Raw genomic sequence first — 21,009 nt, forward strand, 5'->3', positions numbered from 1 at the left:
CTATCTCTTTGAGTGTGTTTAGCATGAGGACATGCTAGTGTTAGAGTGGAGATTGATGAATCATAGTGATGAATTTCGGTTGATTGAATGGATTTTCATATAAACTTGCCTTATTCCTTTAATAGCATTTTTGAATCTTCCTCCCAATTGTGTTTGTTATGAAAATATGCTCTTTTTTTTAGTTCTATTTTATTCCATTTGCCTCCATTCATGCCTTGATTGTTTGTGAGTATTCAGTGTATAGTAGGAATGGGAAGAAAAAATGGAAGAACTTGCAAAGTGGAGGAAACTTGAAGAATCAAAGGAAATGAGCTCAGAGACCTGTGCGTGCGTATAGCCTCATGTGTGTTCGCACAGGAGTCCAAGCAGAGCGCGTGGATTATTTCGAGCGCGTCGCGCGTCCCATCAAGCATCGCCTAGTGTGCGTGTGCATGGAGGTTCTGCATCTCCTAAATCTTCAACCATTTCTTCCTCTGCAACTATTATGGTTGTCTCCACTTGTTCCAATACAAAGCCATGTTCCTCATTGTCCTCCGAAGTTTCTAATGTCTGCTTCATGCTACATTCTCATTAGATTGTCCACATGAAGCCATGGGGGTTCCTTGAGTGTCCGAACGTCGAGAAGGCTAATATATTTACTAACTCGCCTAAGGCGGCACAAAATTTAGCACACTCGTATTCATCCTTTCTTGCCTTTGAAGAATAACATGAAGTCTGTCATCCATTAGAGGTTGGGGTGGATATGAGGATTCATTGGTTGGGAGAGAGGGTTCATAATAGTAAGGTGGTTCATCTTGATAATGATATGGAGATGGTGAATATTGAGGTGGTGGTTCATGAGGGTAGTTGTGTTGGAAAGGTGGTGGTTTTGTGTATGGTTCATTTGGCTCATAAGGTAGTTGGTATGGTGGATGAGGGTTAGGTCATATGGAGGTGAATGGTGAAAAGGGACTTGTGAGTATGGTGGTCCAAAGCTATGTTGAGGAGGGGGTTCATAGGCGTATGGTGGTGGTTGTTGATAGTCAAAAGATTGCTCACCATAGCCATTGCCTTGATATGCATCACAGAATAGTTGTTGATAGTCCATTGGAGGTGGTTGTTGCCATGAGGGTTGATCAAATCCTTGTGGCTCCTCCCATCTTTGATTGTTCCAACCTTGATGCATGTTGTCATTATAATCTCCTCTTCCTGCAACATAATTATAACCAGACTCATAGCCAAAGGGGTGAGAGTTCATAGTAGTGAGAGATAATAAAAACAAAAACTAACGAAAAAGGAAATTTTTTTTTTGAAAAATATTTACAATAACCAATAATAAGGCACACGTTTGCAATTTCCCGGCAACGGCGCCATTTTGACGTTAGGATTTTTGCTAGTAAAGAATCTATAAAAATATTTGCGTTGTAGATATAGCTTATAAACCAACAGAAATCCCTTCGTACAAACGTTTTGTTGTCACAAGTAACAACCTTAAAATTGATACGAGTATTAACCTCGGGTCGTCTCTCAGGAATTGCAGGGAGGTATGTTCTTATTATTGGTTATGAAAAAGTGTGTTTTGGGGTTTTGGAGTTTGGGCAATGGCACAAGCATATTTAAATGACAAGAAAAAATTAACAATAATAAAATCTCTTGGCAAGGTATGAAGAACTGGAAGTCCTATCCTAGTATCCTTATCAATTATGATGAGAATTGGATTTTTCTCCCACTTGTTAACCTCTAACTATGAAGGTAAGTTAAGTAAATGAATTAATTCGAATCCTCAAGTCCAGTCTTTCCTTGGAAAAGTTAGAGTTATTGGATCTCGAATTAATTCTTGAAGAATTCCAATTTTCAGTCAACAATAAGTTTGATAACTCAAGAGTTACCAACTAATCAACCAAAGCCAAAAGGGAATAAAATCTACTTGAATGAAAATAATTTGGATAGACACCAAGCATCAGTGACATATAAGTCTGAAATATCTCAATTGTATTAATAAAATAAAATCAATCCAAATATGAAACATTAAAAATAAATAAATACAAAGAACATTGAACCTGGGATTGAGAGTCACTCCTAAAACTAAGAGAAGTCCTAATCCTAAGAGAGAGGAGAGAACCTCTCTCACTAGAAACTACATCTAAAATTGTTAAAAGTGAATTATGAATAGCATGATCTGAATGGATGCAATCCCTCTACTTTATAGCCTCTAATCTGAGTTTCTGGGCCGAAAACTGGGTCGAAAACAGCCCAGAAATCGCTGGAGAAGAAATCTACCACGCTGGTTTTTCATCACTGCGACGCGGCCGCATGAAGCACGCGGTCGCGTCGCCTAGCGTCAGGGCCACTATGGCATATTATATATCAAATCGAAGCCCCGGACGTTAGCTTTCCAAAGCAACTAGAACCGCGTCACTTGGACCTCTGTAGCAAAAGTTATAACCGTTTGAGTGCGAAGAGGTCAGGTTGGACAGCTTTGCAGTTCCTTCAACTTCTTGTATTCCTTCAACTTTTGCATGCTTCCTTTCCATCCTCTAAACCATTCCTGCCCCGTAATCCCTGAAATCACTTAACACACATATCAAGGCATCTAATGGTAATAACAGAGGATTAAACATAGGGAACTTAAGGCCAAAGAAGCATGTTTCAATCAAAGCACATAATTAGGAAGGCAAATGTAAAACCATGCAAATAATATGAATTAGCGGGTAAAGAGTTGATAAAATCCACTCAATTGAGCACAAGATAAACCATGAAATAGTGGTTTATCAACCTCCTCACACTTAAACATTAGCATGTCCTCATGCTAAGCTCAAGAGAAGCTATAAAGATGAAGAGGAATGGTGAAAAGTATGAAATGCAATCCTATCTATATGAATGCAACTAAATGTGAAATGCTTCTACCTACTTAGTTAAAAATAAATAAGTTCTCCAAGACAAGCATAAATCAGATTTCACTAATTCAAATTATACATTAAAAGACAAGTAAACTTGTAAGAAGATAGCTCATGAAAGCAGGGAACATAGAATCAAGCATTGAACCCTCACTGGAAGTGTATATCACTCTAACCTCTCAAGTGTATAGGGTTATTCACTCTACTCTTCTCTAGTCATGCTTTCTAAACCTTGTTCTTCATCTAACCAATCAACAAATATTTAATGTACCAATGCAAACATCATGAGGTCTTTTCAAGGTTGTAATGGGGCTGAGGTAAAGGTAAGGATATATGTATGGCCAAGTGAGCTTTATAAATTGAATCTTTAATTATCCTAAGCTTTCACCTAACATACATATACTCTATATAACTCTAGTTCATGCGTAGCTACCCAAAATTCCCACTTTTACATCACATACTCATGTATCAACTTTTTCTTTTTTAATTTATCACATGTGCATTGATTTTTCATTAACTTAACATTGGGGTAATTTTGTTCCCTTATTTATTTATATTATATTATATTATATATATATATATTTCTTTTTTTTCTTTTCTCTTTTTTTTTTGAATCATAAAGGCAAACATAACTTATCAATGCACATGGATTCTCCATTATTTTTCTATTTTGGTTTTTCATGAGTAGGTTCCCAAATTCTCAATATTCAAATAGATTAGAGACATGATACATTCCCTTATTAATCCATGTTCCCACAGTTTTCCCCACACTTAGTTGATGCACAATCTCTATCTTAAGCTAACCAAAGATTCAATTGGGATATTATTTTTGTTTTTCTGCTTAAGGCTAGTGATGTGGTAAAATACAGAACAAATGGGGATTAAAAGGCTCAAAGTGGCTGACAATGATGATTTAAAGGGTAGGCTTATTTGGGATAAGTGAGCTAAAATCAAACAATGGCCTCAATCATATGCAGGCATGTAAATACACTAAAAAATGGACATATAGATTGGAACAAAATATAGATTACAATCATAGAGGAGGAAACACAAAAGAATAAAATATTTATGGTTAAATAATGTAACCATGTAAATAAGCTCAAAATCTCACATGTTGTGTGTTCTTTGGCTCAAAAACCATGTTCCAAATACAACTTCAAACAAATTTAACAAAAATTTTCAATTTAAATTAGTGAAATACTATAGAAATTTCTTGAAAAAGAAAATATTACTTCAACCAAGTAGTAACTAAATGCACAAAATCAAACAAACATGCAAATGTAACAATTAACAAATTAACATTGGAGTTGAGAAGGGATTAACTAACCCGCGGAGATCGATATCGACCTCCCCACACTTAAAGATTGCACCGTCCTCGGTGCATGCTGAGATGTGCAGGTGGATGGGGGTTGTGGTTCCTCAGCTGGTGCTCTCTTTGTTCCTTTCCTTGCCGGTGGTTTAGGAGTAGCTTTCTCTGTACCCTTCTTGGTGGCCATCCTGAAAAGGGAAAAAGAAAGTAACAAGTAAAGCTAGGGGATCCAGCAAGGAAGAGAGCGGGAAAGGTGGTAATCAATGCACAGTAAAGAAGAATGATGTTAACACATGGTCATGACTACATGTGAAAAGTCATCAATGGAAATATAGTAAGTGCATATGATGACAGTTAAATGCAAGATGTTTATTGGCATGCTGGCAAAGGCATGAGTAGCATAGATCAAGCATTCAATGTCCAAGTTGGATTACCAAGTCTTCCAAACTAATAATATGTTTGTAAAAACAATTATATTTAAATAATAAAATAGAGAAGGGGTTATGTGAAAAGCAGGCATTTAGAGTAGTAGATTTAAAAGAAATCTAAAAATAGTGCAAAATGCCATATGGGCGTTTTCACAAACACATAGCATGCATGTTAAATAAGGTATGGAAAATATTAATTAGAACATGCAAGCACCCTTATAATAATATATAATTGTTTAAACAAATCCCAAATAATCCATAAGCAAAATATGGGAATTAATGACCCAAATAAATTTCCAACACCAATTAAAAGAAAAAAAAGAAGAAAAAGAAAGGAAGGAAGAAAGAAATAAGAAGGGAAAGAAAAGATTTAGATTTGAGGGAGAAAAGAGAAGATATCTTGGCTGATCTGGATAAGCTGTGCGGCGCAGGCGATGCGAACGCGTGAGTGATGCGTTCGCGCGGTTGGCGCTATTGTCAAGTGACGCGGCTGCGTGGGGCACGCGGTCGCGTGAGTGAATTCATGCTACTAGCGTGAGAGCAGCCACGCGCTCGCGCAACTTTCTATTCAAAATCTTATTTTGCCAAAAATCTGGGTGATGCGGTCGCGTGGGTGACGCGATCGCGTGGATGGCCATTTTTGAAAGACGACGCGGCCACGTGGGGCACGCGTTCGCGTGGGATGGCTTGGGCTTCTAGCACGAGTCCAGCCCAATTCCAGCACAACTTTCGGCCATGCACCTTTTTGACGTCGATTTCATGGCACGCGGTCGCGTGGGAGGCCAAAGTTCCACATGACGCGATCACGTGAGTGACGCGGTCACGTGGAGTGAAATTATGCTAAAGGCACGCCTCCAGCCACGCTCTCGTGTGACTCTCTGTTGAATTCTTTTCTTTCCAACGCACATGCGACGCGGACGCGTCAGCGACGCTGCCGCGTTGCTGGTGGACGAAATTGTGATTTCTATCTTTTGAGCTTTAGCATATATTTACTCTTAGGGCACTGTTTATTTTCACAACTCCGTTCAACTAACCAGCAAGTGTACTGGGTCGTCCAAGTAATAAACCTTACGTGAGTAAGGGTCGAATCCACAGAGATTGTTGGTATGAAGCAAGCTATGGTCACCTTGTAAGTCTCAGTCAGGCAGATTAAAATAGTTTATGGGTTTTCGAATTTTAAAGAAGAAATAATAAAATAGAATATAATAAAGAGGGATAGAACACTTATGCAGATTCATTGGTAGGAATTTCAGATAAGCGGATGGAGATGCTGTAGAGCCCAAGGATTCCTGCTCTCCTACTGCTTCTACTCAATCCTTCTTACTCCTTTCCATGGCAAGCTTTGTATAGGGGTTCACCATCAACTGTGGCTACTTTCTTCCTCTCGGGGAAATATCCTGTGCGGCTGTCACTCGCACAGCTAACCAGTCTGGAGGCATCACCCATGGCTGATGGCTACATCCCATCCTCGCAGTGAAAACTAATGCTCACGCACTCTGTCACAGTACGGCTAATCACCGGTTGGTTCCCGCTCCTACTGGAATAGAATCCCTCTTTTGCGTCTGTCACTAATGCCCAGCAGGTTAAAGTTTGAAGCACGTCACAGTCATTCATTACCGGAATCCTACTCGGAATACCACAGACAAGGTGAGACTTTCCGGATTCCCAGGATCCTACTCGGAATACCACAGACAAGGTGAGACTTTCCGGATCCTCATAAATGCCGCCATCTATCTAGCTTATACCACGAAGATTCTGTTGGGGAATCTAAGAGATATACATTCAAGCTCGGTTGCATGTAGAACGGAAGTGGTTGTCAATCACATACATTCATAAGTGAGAATAATGATGAGGGTAATTTGACTCATCACATTCATCATGTTCTTGGGTACGAATGAATATCTTGGAATAAGAATAAGAGAGATTTGAATAAAAGAAAATAGAACTTCATTAATACTTGAGGTACAGCAGAGCTCCACACCCTTAATCTATGGTGTGCAGAAACTCCACCGTTGAAAATACATAAGCAAAGAGTTCAGGCATGTCCGAATGGCCAGCCCTCTCTATGATCAAGTGACCGAATGAAAAAGACTAAAAATGGTCAAAAGATATCTAATACAATAGTAACTTATCCTATTTATACTAGACTAGCTACTAGGGTTTACATGAGTAAGTATTTGATGCATAAATCCACTTCCGGGGCCCACTTGGTGTATGCTTGGGCTGAGCTTGATCATTCCACGAGCTAAGGCATTTCTTGGCGTCAAACTCCAGGTTATGACGTGTTTTGGGCGTTCAACTCCGGATCATGACGTTTTTCTGGCGTTTAACTCCAGACAGCAGTGTGTACTTGGCGTTTAACGCCAAGTTACGTCGTCATTCTTCGAATAAAGTATGGACTATTATATATTGCTGGAAAGCCCTGGATGTCTACTTTCCAACGCCGTTGAGAGCGCGCCGATTGGAGTTCTGTAGCTCCAGAAAATCCATTTCGAGTGCAGGGAGGTCAGATTCCAACAGCATCAGCAGTCCTTTTGTCAGCCTTCTTCAGAGTTTTGCTCAAATCCCTCAATTTCAGTCAGAATTTATCTGAAATCACAGAAAAACACACAAACTCATAGTAAAGTCCTAGAAATGTGAATTTAACATAAAAACTAATGAAAACATCCCTAAAAGTAGCTTAAACTTACTAAAAACTATATAAAAACAATGCCAAAAAGCGTATAAATTATCCGCTCATCACAACACCAAACTTAAATTGTTGCTTGTCCCCAAGCAACTGAAAATCAAATAGGATAAAAAGAAGAGAATATACTATAAAGTCCAAAATATCAATGAATATTAATTTAATTAGATGAGCGGGACTTGTAGCTTTTTGCTTCTGAACAGTTTTGGCATCTCACTTTTTCCTTTGAAGTTTAGAGTGATTGGCTTCTCTAGGAACTTAGAATTTCAGATAGTGTTCTTGACTTTCCTAGTTAGGCATGTTGATTCTTGAACACAGCTATTTTATGAGTCTTGGCTGTGGCCCTAAGCACTTTGTCTTCCAGTATTACCACCGGATACACAAATGCCACAGACACATAACTGGGTGAACCTTTTCAGATTGTGACTTAGCTTTGCTAAAGTCCCCAGTTAGTGGTGTCCAGAGCTCTTAAGCACACTCTTTAGCTTTGGATCACGACTTTAACCATTCAGTCTCAAGCTTTTCACTTGGACCTTCATGACACAAGCACATGAATAGGGACAGCTTGATTTAGCCGCTTAGGCCTGGATTTAATTTCCTTGGGCCCTCCTATCCATTAATACTCAAAGCCTTGGATCCTTGCTTTAAAATTTTTCGCCATTTTTTTTTTCACTGCTTTTTCTTGCTTCAAGAATCAATTTCATGATGTTTTTCAGATCATCAATAACATTTCTCTTTGTTCATCATTCTTTCAAGCACCAAAAATTTTAACACTCATAAACAACAAGATCAAAAGACATATGCACTGTTCATTCATTCATTCAGAAAACAAAAATTATTGCCACCACATCAATATAATTAAATTAAATTTACTAAAAATTTCGAAAATTATGTACTTCTTGTTCTTTTGAATTAAAACATTTTTCTTTTAAGAGAGGTGAAGGACTAATGGATTTTATTCATAGCTTTAAGGCATGGTTACACACTAATGATCATGAAGTAGAAACACAAAAACATAGATAAACATAATACTTAAAAACCGAAAACAGAAAGAAAATAAAGAACAAGGAATGAATCCACCTCTAGTGGCGTCTTCTTCTTGAAGGACCAATGATGTTCTTCAACTCTTCTATGTCCCTTCCTTGCCTTTGTTGCTCCTCCCTCATTGCTCTTTGGTCTTCTCTTATTTCTTGGAGAGTGAGGGCATGTTCATGGTGTTCCACCCTTAATTGTTCAACATTATGGCTCAAGTCTTCCAAAGAGGTACTAAGTTGCTCCCAATAGTTGTTGGGAGGAAAGTGCATTCCTTGAGGCATTTGTTGATGATGAACTTCCTCATGTTCTTCTTGAGGGCCGTGAGGAACTTCTCTTGTTTGTTCCATCCTTTTCTTGGTGATGGGCTTGTCTTCTTCAATGGAGACATCTCCATCTATGATAACTCCGGCTGAATAACATAGATGGCATATGAGGTGGGGGAAGGCTAGCCGGGCCATGTATGAAGGCTTGTCAGCTATTTTGTAGAGTTCATTGGAGATGACTTCATGAACCTCTACTTCCTCTCCAATCATGATGCTATGGATCATGATGGCCCGATCCACAGTAACTTCAGATCGGTTGCTTGTAGGGATGATGGATCTTTGGATGAACTCCAACCATCCTCTAGCTACAGGTTTGAGGTCCAATCTTCTTAGTTGGACTGGTTTGCCTTTGGAGTCTACTCTCCATTGGGCGCCTTCCACACAAATGTCCGCAAGGACTTGGTCCAACCTTTGATTAAAGTTGACCCTTCTTGTGTAGGGGCGTTCATCACCTTGCATCATGGGTAAATGAAACGCCAACCTCACATTTTCCGGACTGAAATCTAAGTATTTCCCCTGAACCATTGTGATATAGTTCTTTGGATTTGGGTTCATACTTTGATCATGGTTCCTAGTGATCCATGCATTAGCATAGAACTCTTGAACCATCAATATTCCAACTTGTTGCATGGGGTTGGTTATGACTTCCCACCCTCTTCTTTGGATCTCATCTTGGATTTCCGGATACTCATTCTTTTTGAGCTTGAAAGGGACCTCGGGGATCACCTTCTTCTTTGCCACAACATCATAGAAGTGGTCTTGGTGGCTCTTGGAGATGAATCTCTCCTTCTCCCATGACTCGGAAGTGGAAGCTTTCGCCTTCCCTTTTCCTTTTCTTGAAGAAACTCCGGTCTTGGGTGCCATTGATGGTGAATGAAAAAATAAAAAGCTTAGGCTTTTTACCACACCAAACTTAAAATTTGCTCGTCCTCGAGCAAAAAAGAAAAGAAGAGGAGAAGAAGAAGAAGAGAATTTTGGTAGAGAAGGAGAGAAGGGGGTTTGGCTATATGAGAGAAGAAGGGGTTGTGGTGTGTGAAAATGAAGAAGAAAGGAGAGGTATTTATAGGGAGGGTGGGAGGGTTAGGTTTCGGCTATTTTGGGTGGAAAGGGTGGGAAATTGATTTTGAATTTTATGAGGGTAGGTGGGATTTATGGGGAAGAGGAGGTTGATGTGAATGGTGCATGGGGAAATTGGGAAGAGGAGTTGAGGTGATTGGTGAAGGTTTTTGGGAAGTGTGACATTGAAAATGAGATTTGGATTAGGAGAGTGTGATTAGGATTAAAAGAAAAGGTAGGTGGGGATCCTGTGGGGTCCACAGATCCTAAGGTGGGGATCCTGTGGAGTCCACAGATCCTGAGGTGAAAAGAAATACCATTCCTTCACCCTATAGGCATGTAAATTGCCTTCATGCACCATTTTGGCGTTCAAACGCCCATTGATGCATGTTCTGGGGGTTAAACGCCCATGTAATGCTTGTTTCTGGCGTTGAACGCCAGTTTCAAGCTTGTTTCTGGCGTTCAGCGCCAGATTGCCCTCTATGTGCACATCCTGGCGTTAAACGCCAGGTTGTTGCTTGTTTTGGGCGTTCAGCGCCAGAAAGATGCTCTGTTCTGGCGTTGAACGCCAGCCAGATGCATCTTACTGGCGTTGAACGCCAGTCTGCGCTGCCCCAGGGTGAAAAATTGTTTTCTTCTGTTTTTGACTCTGTTTTTAATTTCTTTGAATTTTTCGTGACTCCTCATGATCATGTACCTAATTCAACACAAAAATAACACTAAAACAAAATAAAATAAAATTAGATAAATAAGATTGGGTTGCCTCCCAACAAGCGCTTCTTTAATGTCAATAGCTTGACAGTGGCTCTCATGGAGCCACAAGATGATCAGGTCAATTTAGTGTGTTGTCTCCACACCAAACTTAGAGTTTGGATATGGAATTTGAACACCAAACTTAGAGTTTGGTTGTGGCCTCACAACACCAAACTTAGAGTTTGACTATGTGGGTTCTTCTTGACTCTGAACTGAGAGAAGTTCTTCATGCTTACTCTCTTTTGTCATAGAGGGATGACCATGTGCTTGAAACACAAGGTATTCCCCATTCAATTGAAGGACTAACTCTCCTCTGTTGACATCTATCACAGCTTCTGCTGTGGCTAGGAAAGGTCTTCCTAGGATGATGCATTCATCATCTTCCTTCCTAGTATCTAGGATTATGAAATCAGCAGGGATGTAAAAGCCTTCAACCTTTACTAGTATGTCCTCTACCATTCCATAAGCTTGTCTCATTGACTTGTCTGCCAATTGTAATGAGAACAAGGCAGGTTGTACCTCAATGATCCCCAGCTTCTCCATTACAGAGAGTGGCATAAGGTTTATTCCTAACCCAAGATCACATAGAGCTTTTTCAAAGCTCATGGTGCCAATGGTGCAAGGTATTAAGAACTTGCCAGGATCTTGTTTCTTTTGAGGTAGAGTTTCCTGAATCCAAGTATCCAGTTCACTAATGAGCAAGGGAGGTTCACTTTCCCAAGTCTCATTACCAAATAGCTTGGCATTCAGCTTCATGATAGCTCCTAGATATTGAGCAACTTGCTCACCAGTCACATCTTCATCCTCTTCAGAGGATGAATATTCTTCAGAGCTCATGAATGGCAGAAGGAGATTTAATGGAATCTCTATGGTCTCTAAATGAGCCTCAGATTCCTCAGGATCCTTAATAGGAAACTCCTTCTTGCTTGAGGGACGTCCCAGGAGGTCTTCCTTACTAGGATTTTCGTCCTCCTCCTCCCTAGTGCATTCGGCCACTTTGATTAAATCAATGGCCTTGCACTCTCCTTTTGGATTTTCTTCTGTATTGCTTGGGAGAATACTGGGAGGAGTTTCAATAACCTTCTTACTCAGCTGGCCCACTTGTGCCTCCAAATTTCTAATGGAGGATCTGGTTTCATTCATGAAACTGAAAGTGGCTTTTGACAGATCAGAGACTATATTAGCTAAATTAGAATTATTTTGTTCAGAGTTCTCTGTCTGTTGCTGAGAAGATGATGGATATGGCTTACTATTATTCAGCCTATTGCGTCCACCATTGTTAAAACCTTGTTGAGGTTTTTGTTGATCCTTCCATGAGAAATTTGGATGATTTCTCCATGATGAGTTATAGGTGTTTCCATAAGGTTCACCTAAGTAATTAACCTCTGCCATGGCAGGGTTCTCAGGATCATAAGCTTCTTCAGAAGCTACCTCTCTAGTACTGTTGGATGCATGTTGCAATCCATTCAGATTTTGAGAGATTATGTTGACCTGTTGAGTCAACATTTTGTTCTGAGCCAATATGGCATTCAGAGCATCAATTTCAAGAACTCCTTTCTTCTGAGGTACCCCATTATTCACGGAATTCCTCTCAGAGGTATACATGAACTGGTTGTTTGCAACCATGTCAATGAGTTCTTGAGCCTCTTCAGGCGTTTTCTTCAGGTGAATAGATCCACCTGCAGAATGGTCCAATGACATTTTCGAAAATTCAGAGAGACCATAATAGAATATATCTAACATGGTCCATTCTGAAAACATGTCAGATGGACATCTTTTGGTCAGCTGCTTGTATCTCTCCCAAGCTTCATAGAGGGATTCACCATCTTTTTGTTTGAAGGTTTGAACATCCACTCTCAGCTTGCTCAGCTTTTGAGGAGGAAAGAATTTATCCAAAAAGGCAGTGACCAGCTTATCCCAGGAGTCCAGGCTATCCTTAGGTTGTGAATCCAACCATATTCTAGCTCTGTCTCTTACAGCAAAAGGGAAAAGCATGAGTCTGTAGACTTCAGGATCAACTCCATTAGTCTTTACAGTCTCACAGATCTGCAAGAACTCAGTTAAAAACTGATAAGGATCTTCAGATGGAAGTCCATAAAACTTGCAGTTTTGTTGCATTAATGCAACTAGTTGAGGCTTAAGCTCAAAATTTTTGGCTCCAATGGCAGGAATGGAGATGCTTCTTCCATCAAACTTGGATGTTGGCTTTGTGAAGTCACCAAGCATTCTCCTTGCATTATTATTATTATTATTTTCGGCTGCCATGTCCTTCTCTTGTTCGAAAATTTCTGAAAGGTTGTTTCTGGATTGTTGTAATTTAGCTTCTCTTAATTTTCTCTTTAGAGTCCTTTCAGGTTCTGGATCAACTTCAACAAGAGTGCCTTTTTCCCTGTTCCTGCTCATAAGAAAGAGGGAAGAAAACAAGAAAAGAAAGAGAAATCCTCTATGTCACAGTATAGAGATTCCTTTATGTTAGTAGAAGAAGATAGGGGTATAAGGAAGAAGAGGGAAGGATTCGGATTTTTGGATGAAGAAAGGTGAAGAGAAGTGTTAGTAATTAAATAATTAAATAGAAGAAGAGAGAGAAGAGAAAATTCGAAATTAATTTTTGAAAACAGGTTAGTGATTTTCGAAAATTAAAGACAAAATATAATTAAAATTAAAATTTAAAACAAAAAGAATTTTTGAAAAAGAGAGGGAGAATTTTCGAAAATTAGAGAGGGAAAAGTAGTTAGGTGGTTTTGAAAAAGATAATGAACAAACAACAAGTTAGTTAGTTGATTGAAAAAGATTTGAAATCAAATTTTGAAAAAGATAAGAAGATAAGAGGTTAGACAAGATATTTTGAAATCAAATTTTGAAAAAGATAAAATTTTTGAAAAAGATAAGATAAAAGATAAAAAGATATATTTGAAAAAGATATTTTGAAAAAGATTTAATTTTAAAAAATTACTTAACTAACAAGAAACTACAAGATAAGATTCTAGAATTTAAAGATTGAACCTTTCTTAACAAGAAAGTAACAAACTTCAAATTTTTGAACCAATCACATTAATTGTTAGCCTAATTTTCGAAAATATGATATAAAAGATAAGAAAAAGATTTTGAAAATATTTTGAAAAAGATTTTTGAAATTTTCGAAAATTATAAAAAAATGAAAAAGATATGATTTTTGAAAAAGATTTTGAAAAGATAAGATTTTTAAAATTGAAATTTTGACTTGACTTGTGAGAAACAACTAATTTTGAAAAATTTTTGATCAAGTCAACCCAAAATTTCGAAATTTTGGAGGAAAATAAGGAAAAGATATTTTTTTTGATTTTTGAATTTTTAATTATGAGAGAGAAAAACAACAAAAATACTCAATGCATGAAATTTTTAGATCAAAACAATGAATGCATGCAAGAATGCTATGAATGTTAAGATGAACACCAAGAACACTTTGAAGATCATGATGAACATCAAGAACATATTTTTGAAAAATTTTTAATGCAAAGAAAACATGCAAGACACCAAACTTAGAAATTTTTAATGCTTGGAAAATATGAATGCAAAAATGCACATGAAAAACAACAAAAGACACAAAACAAGAAATCATCAAGATCAAACAAGAAGACTTGTCAAGAACAACTTGAAGATCATGAAGAACATTATGAATGCATGGATTTTTTCGAAAAATGCAAGGAAAGATTTTTAAAGCATGCAATTGACACCAAACTTAAAATTTGACTCAAGACTCAAACAAGAAACACAAAATATTTTTGATTTTTATGATTTTCTAATTTTTTTGGATTTTTATTAATTTTTTTCGAAAATAAAGTTTGTAAAAACGAAAAATAAAAGAAAAAATTTTTTGAAAAAGATTTTTGAAAAGAAAAGTACCTAATCTGAGCAACAAGATGAACCGTCAGTTGTCCATACTCGAACAATCCCCGGCAACGGCGCCAAAAACTTGGTGGACGAAATTGTGATTTCTATCTTTTGAGCTTTAGCATATATTTACTCTTAGGGCACTGTTTATTTTCACAACTCCGTTCAACTAACCAGCAAGTGTACTGGGTCGTCCAAGTAATAAACCTTACGTGAGTAAGGGTCGAATCCACAGAGATTGTTGGTATGAAGCAAGCTATGGTCACCTTGTAAGTCTCAGTCAGGCAGATTAAAATAGTTTATGGGTTTTCGAATTTTAAAGAAGAAATAATAAAATAGAATATAATAAAGAGGGATAGAACACTTATGCAGATTCATTGGTAGGAATTTCAGATAAGCGGATGGAGATGCTGTAGAGCCCAAGGATTCCTGCTCTCCTACTGCTTCTACTCAATCCTTCTTGCTCCTTTCCATGGCAAGCTTTGTATAGGGGTTCACCATCAACTGTAGCTACTTTCTTCCTCTCGGGGAAATATCCTGTGCGGCTGTCACTCGCACAGCTAACCAGTCTGGAGGCATCACCCATGGCTGATGGCTACATCCCATCCTCGCAGTGAAAACTAATGCTCACGCACTCTGTCACAGTACGGCTAATCACCGGTTAGTTCCCGCTCCTACTGGAATAGAATCCCTCTTTTGCGTCTGTCACTAACGCCCAGCAGGTTAAAGTTTGAAGCACGTCACAGTCATTCATTACCGGAATCCTACTCGGAATACCACAGACAAGGTGAGACTTTCCGGATTCCCAGGATCCTACTCGGAATACCACAGACAAGGTGAGACTTTCCGGATCCTCATAAATGCCGCCATCTATCTAGCTTATACCACGAAGATTCTGTTGGGGAATCTAAGAGATATACATTCAAGCTCGGTTGCATGTAGAACGGAAGTGGTTGTCAATCACATACATTCATAAGTGAGAATAATGATGAGGGTAATTTGACTCATCACATTCATCATGTTCTTGGGTACGAATGAATATCTTGGAATAAGAATAAGAGAGATTTGAATAAAAGAAAATAGAACTTCATTAATACTTGAGGTACAGCAGAGCTCCACACCCTTAATCTATGGTGTGCAGAAACTCCACCGTTGAAAATACATAAGCAAAGAGTTCAGGCATGTCCGAATGGCCAGCCCTCTCTATGATCAAGTGACCGAATGAAAAAGACTAAAAATGGTCAAAAGATATCTAATACAATAGTAACTTATCCTATTTATACTAGACTAGCTACTAGGGTTTACATGAGTAAGTATTTGATGCATAAATCCACTTCCGGGGCCCACTTGGTGTATGCTTGGGCTGAGCTTGATCATTCCACGAGCTAAGGCATTTCTTGGCGTCAAACTCCAGGTTATGACGTGTTTTGGGCGTTCAACTCCGGATCATGACGTTTTTCTGGCGTTTAACTCCAGACAGCAGCGTGTACTTGGCGTTTAACGCCAAGTTACGTCGTCATTCTTCGAATAAAGTATGGACTATTATATATTGCTGGAAAGCCCTGGATGTCTACTTTCCAACGCCGTTGAGAGCGCGCCAATTGGAGTTCTGTAGCTCCAGAAAATTCATTTCGAGTGCAGGGAGGTCAGATTCCAACAGCATCAGCAGTCCTTTTGTCAGCCTTCTTCAGAGTTTTGCTCAAATCCCTCAATTTCAGTCAGAATTTACCTGAAATCACAGAAAAACACACAAACTCATAGTAAAGTCCTAGAAATGTGAATTTAACATAAAAACTAATGAAAACATCCCTAAAAGTAGCTTAAACTTACTAAAAACTATATAAAAACAATGCCAAAAAGCGTATAAATTATCCGCTCATCAGTTGCGTGCGTGGTTTCCCTTTATTTATTATTATTATGCAATTATGCAATATGCAGTATGCAGTGTTAATGTAGATGCTATGAAAACTTCCAAGTTCAATGAAAATAAAATAAAATAGAAAAAATAAACAACACGAAATAAAATTGAAAAAGAACGATCATACGATGGTGGGTTGTCTCCCACCTATCACTTTTAGTTAAAGTCCTTAAGTTGGACATTTGATGAGCTTCCTGCTAGGGTGGCTTGTGCTTGTATTGATCCAGGAATCCCCACTAATTTTTGTACTTTCAATAGCCTCTGGGATCCCAAACTAGGTGCAGAAAGCCTTCAAGCAAGTTAAAGCAAGTGACAAGGCCCCAAGAGTGGTGATTGGTAGAATGGATTCCGGGGTCCCAGACCTTGCCTTTGCACCCGTCTTTTGGTTGAGCAATATTGTTCCATCCAGGTGGTAAGCAGTCTGAATTCTCACGTAAGCGGCCAAACAACTTCCTAGACCCATTCAATTGAGCTTTACACCAACCTTTGCGTTTAAACTTTGAGCTTCCAACCATGATGAACCTTGCAGGACAATTCTTACCACTAGCCATCTTCCGCTTACTCTTAATGTCACAAAGAGCTCTAAGTTGACCATCCGTCTCCAGTAGCCCATATTCAAGTAGAATTAGAAAGCTAAGGGATATGAATTTTACCCACTTGAATGTTGTGAAGGATGATGGCAACTTAGGGGGAGGTATTTTTAATGAAATTGCAAGCTCCACTCCCTTGTGCTCTTCTCTGATAATTACCACCTCTTTGCAAGCTTCTTCAATTTCAACCTCTTCCTCTTGGTAGCTCTCTTCCAAATCAATCTCCTCTTCATTGCTTTCCAAGGGCATGAGAGGTTATGCTTCTTCTTCTCGAATCTCCATCTCTTGATCAACCTCTTCCAAGTATTTAACTGTGATATGCCTTGGAGGTTGTACACCCTCCTCAGCATCAATTTCAAACATCTTGGAAAGCGGTTCTATGACTGGACTTTCCCATGGAGGTTCTGCATCTCCTAAATCTTCAACCATTTCTTCCTCTGCAATTATTATGGTTTTCTCCACTTGTTCCAATACAAAGCCATGTTCCTCATTGTCCTCTGGAGTTTCTAATGTCTCCTTCATGCTATGTTCTTCATTAGATTGTCCACATGAAGCCATGGGGGTTCCTTGAGTGTCCGAATGTCGGGAAGCTAATATATTTACTAACTCGCCTAAGGCGGCCACAAAATTTAGCACACTCGTATTCATCCTTTCTTGCCTTTGAAGAATAACATAAAGTCTGTCATCCATTGGAGGTTGGGGTGGATATGAGGATTCATTGGTTGGGAGAGAGGGTTCATAATAGGAAGGTAGTTCATCTTGATAATGATATGGAGATGGTGAATATTGAGGTGGTGGTTCATGAGGGTAGTTGTGTTGGAAAGGTGGTGGTTCTGTGTATGGTTCATTTGGCTCATAAGGTGGTTGGTATGGTGGATGAGGGTTAGGGTCATATGGAGGTGAATGGTGAAAAGGGACTTGTGAGTATGGTGGTCCAAAGCTATGTTAAGGAGGGGGTTCATAGGCGTGTGGTGGTGGTTGTTGATAGTCAAAAGATTGCTCACTATAGCCATTGCCTTGATATGCATCACAGAATGGTTGTTGATAGTCCATTGGAGGTGGTTGTTGCCATGTTGTCATTATAATCTCCTCTTCCCGCAACATAATTATAACTAGACTCATAGCCAAAGGGGTGAGAGTTCATAGTAGTGAGAGATAATAAAAATAAAAACTAACGAAAAAGGAAATTTTTTTTGAAAAATATTTACAATAACCAATAATAAGGCACACGTTTGCAATTCCCCGGCAACGGCGCCATTTTGACGTTAGGATTTTTGCTAGTAAAGAATTTATAAAAATATTCGCGCTGTAGATATAGCTTCTAAACCAACAGAAATCTCTTCGTACAAACGTTTTGGTTGTCACAAGTAACAAACCCCTTTAAAATTGATAACCGAGTATTTAAACCTCGGGTCGTCTTCTCAAGGAATAGCAGGGAGGTATGTTCTTATTATTGGTTATGAAAAAGTGTGTTTTGGGATTTTGGAGTTTGGGCAATGGGCACAAGCATATTTAAATGACAAGAAAAATAAATTAACAATAATAAAATCTCTTGGCAAGGTATGAAGAACTGGAAGTCCTATCCTAGTTATCCTTATCAATTATGATGAGAATTGGATTTTTCTCCCACTTTGTTAATCTCTAACTCTGAAGGTAAGTTAAGTGAATGAATTAATTCGAATCCTCAAGTTCCAGTCTTTCCTTGGGAAAAGTTAGAGTTATTGGATATCGAATTAATTCTTGAAGAATTCCAATTTTCAGTCAACAATGAGTTTGATAACTCAAGAGTTACCAATTAATCAACCAAAGCCAAAAGGGAATAAAATCTACTTGAATGAAAATAATTTGGATAGACACCAAGCATCAGTGACATATAAATCTGAAATATCTCAATTGTATTAATAAAATAAAACCAATCCAAATATGAAACATTGAAAATAAATAAATACAAAGAACATTGAACCTGAGATTGAGAGTCACTCCTAAAACTAAGAGAAGTCCTAAATCCTAATCCTAAGAGAGAGGAGAGAACCTCTCTCACTAGAAACTACATCTAAAATTGTGAAAAGTAAATTATGAATAGCATGATCTGAATGGATGCAATCCCTCTACTTTATAGCCTCTAATCTGAGTTTTCTGGGCCAAAAACTGGATCGAAAACAGCCCAGAAATCGCTGGAGAAGAAATCTGCCACGCTGGTTTTTCGTCACTGCGATGCGGCCGCATGGAGCACGCGGTCGCGTTGCCTAGAATCAGAGCCACTATGGTATATTATCTATTAAATCGAAGCCCCAGACGTTAGCTTTCCAACGCAACTGGAACCGTATCATTTGGACCTCTGTAGCAAAAGTTATAATCGTTTGAGTACGAAGAGGTCAGGCTAGACAGCTTTGCAGTTCCTTCAACTTCTTGTATTCCTTCCACTTTTGCATGCTTCGTTTCCATCCTCTAAACCATTCCTACCCCATAATCCCTGAAATCACTTAACACACTTATCAAGGCATCTAATGGTAATAAGAGAGGATTAAACATAGGGAACTTAAGGCCAAATAAGCATGTTTTCAATCAAAGCACATAATTAGGAAGGCAAATGTAAAACCATGCAAATAGTATGAATAAGCGGGTAAAGAGTTGATGAAATTCACTCAATTGAGCACAAGATAAACCATGAAATAGTGGTTTATCAGGCACACCAACCTTGCTCGTGCCTAGGGCATGCCACTTGAGTTCAAGGCGTAGCACGCCAGCACAAGCTCACAAGGAAGAAGAAGACTGGGCATGCCACTTGAGCATGAAGGCGTGGCACGCCAACACAAGTTCACAAGGAAGAAGAAGACTGGGCATGCCACTTGAAACTTAGGCATGGCACGCCAAGGCGAAACAACCATAGGCGTGCAACTTGAACACTAAGCATGGCACGCCAGAGGGACTCAATCATGCATTGTCAAAGCGCGTGGCATGCCAACTACTGGGCGTGGCACGCTAGTATTCTTTTCCAGAGAAGAAGGATGAAGTCCCCATCAAGGGCATGGCACGCCAGTATTGTTTTCCAAAGAAGAAGGATGAAGTGCTTACAATGGGCATAGCACGCCAGACACGGACGCGCCACACTAGTTCAAGATTCCAGAGAAGCTGAGCAAAGAAAAGACCCTTGGGCATGCCACTTGAGCTCGAAGGCGTGGCACGCCAGGCTAGCTGAGCAAAAGAAAGACCCTGGGTGTGCCACTTGAGCTCAAAGGCATGGCACTCCAGGATAGCTGGATGAAGGAAGCGTGCCACTTGGAAGCCAAGCTGAGGAACTAGGCGTGGCACGCCCCTCAAACGCCAGTCACATGCCAAGCACATGGTTCATTTTATGAGTTTTTCCTTTTTCTTTTCATTTTGTAATTTTCTTTCTCTTTTTTCTTTTTAATTCTAGTGATAGGAAGTAGTATATATACCCCCTAAGAGTACTAAAAGGGGAATTGGCGAGTTAGTTTTGGGTTTTTAGTTTTACTTCACTTCATCTCTTCCATCTCTTGTACTTTTCTCTAAGTTATGAGTAGCTAAACTCCCTCTCATTGGGAGAGAGAGCTCTGTTGTACTTGATGGATTAATGATAGTGAATTTTTTCTTCTCTTCATCTTCTCTTTGATTTGCTAGAAGAAATTCCGTTCTTCATGTTAGTGTTCAATCATCTTGGGAAAGAGGTTGAATGCAAAATGGGTTTCATGGGAACCTTGGAAAAGGAAACATGAAACCATGCTTGAAATTCCTTCTCATACTTGGGTAGACCTGGGTTTTGGGATTGGATATGGTGACATAAAATCCACCCACTATTTGGATCTATGAGGATGTGTGGTATAATCAGAGACCAAGCATATCTCTCTTCATGAGCAATTAGACCAAGGAATTGGCTGATTATCAACATTTGAGAGATTGAATCACCAAGAAATTGGGGTTCAATCAATTATAATCGCCAAGAGGTCAATGAGTTGCATGATTGAAAATGAGGTGAGCTGAATTTGATCCAAAGAGAGCAACATCTCCTAATCCCAATGAATTTTCCCTATTCTTATCTTCCCTATTCTTTATAGCTTTTCTTTAATTTCTGTCATTACCCATTCCCCATTTACTATTCAGTCATTTATATTTCAGCACTTTACATTCTTGCCATTTACTTTTC

At 39.0% G+C, this 21,009-nt stretch overlaps 1 non-coding gene across 1 annotated transcript; it reads left to right on the top strand.

The window, feature by feature from the left end:
• The first annotated feature begins 12,225 nt into the window (after nucleotides 1-12,225).
• On the top strand, nucleotides 12,226-12,329 carry LOC112798490 (small nucleolar RNA R71). Its single transcript, XR_003200100.1, has one exon. It is a non-coding gene; the product is annotated as a small nucleolar RNA R71 (small nucleolar RNA).
• The last annotated feature ends 8,680 nt before the right edge of the window (nucleotides 12,330-21,009 follow it).

This window comes from Arachis hypogaea, chromosome 4 (assembly GCF_003086295.3).
Source record: "Arachis hypogaea cultivar Tifrunner chromosome 4, arahy.Tifrunner.gnm2.J5K5, whole genome shotgun sequence".
NCBI lineage: Eukaryota > Viridiplantae > Streptophyta > Magnoliopsida > Fabales > Fabaceae > Arachis > Arachis hypogaea.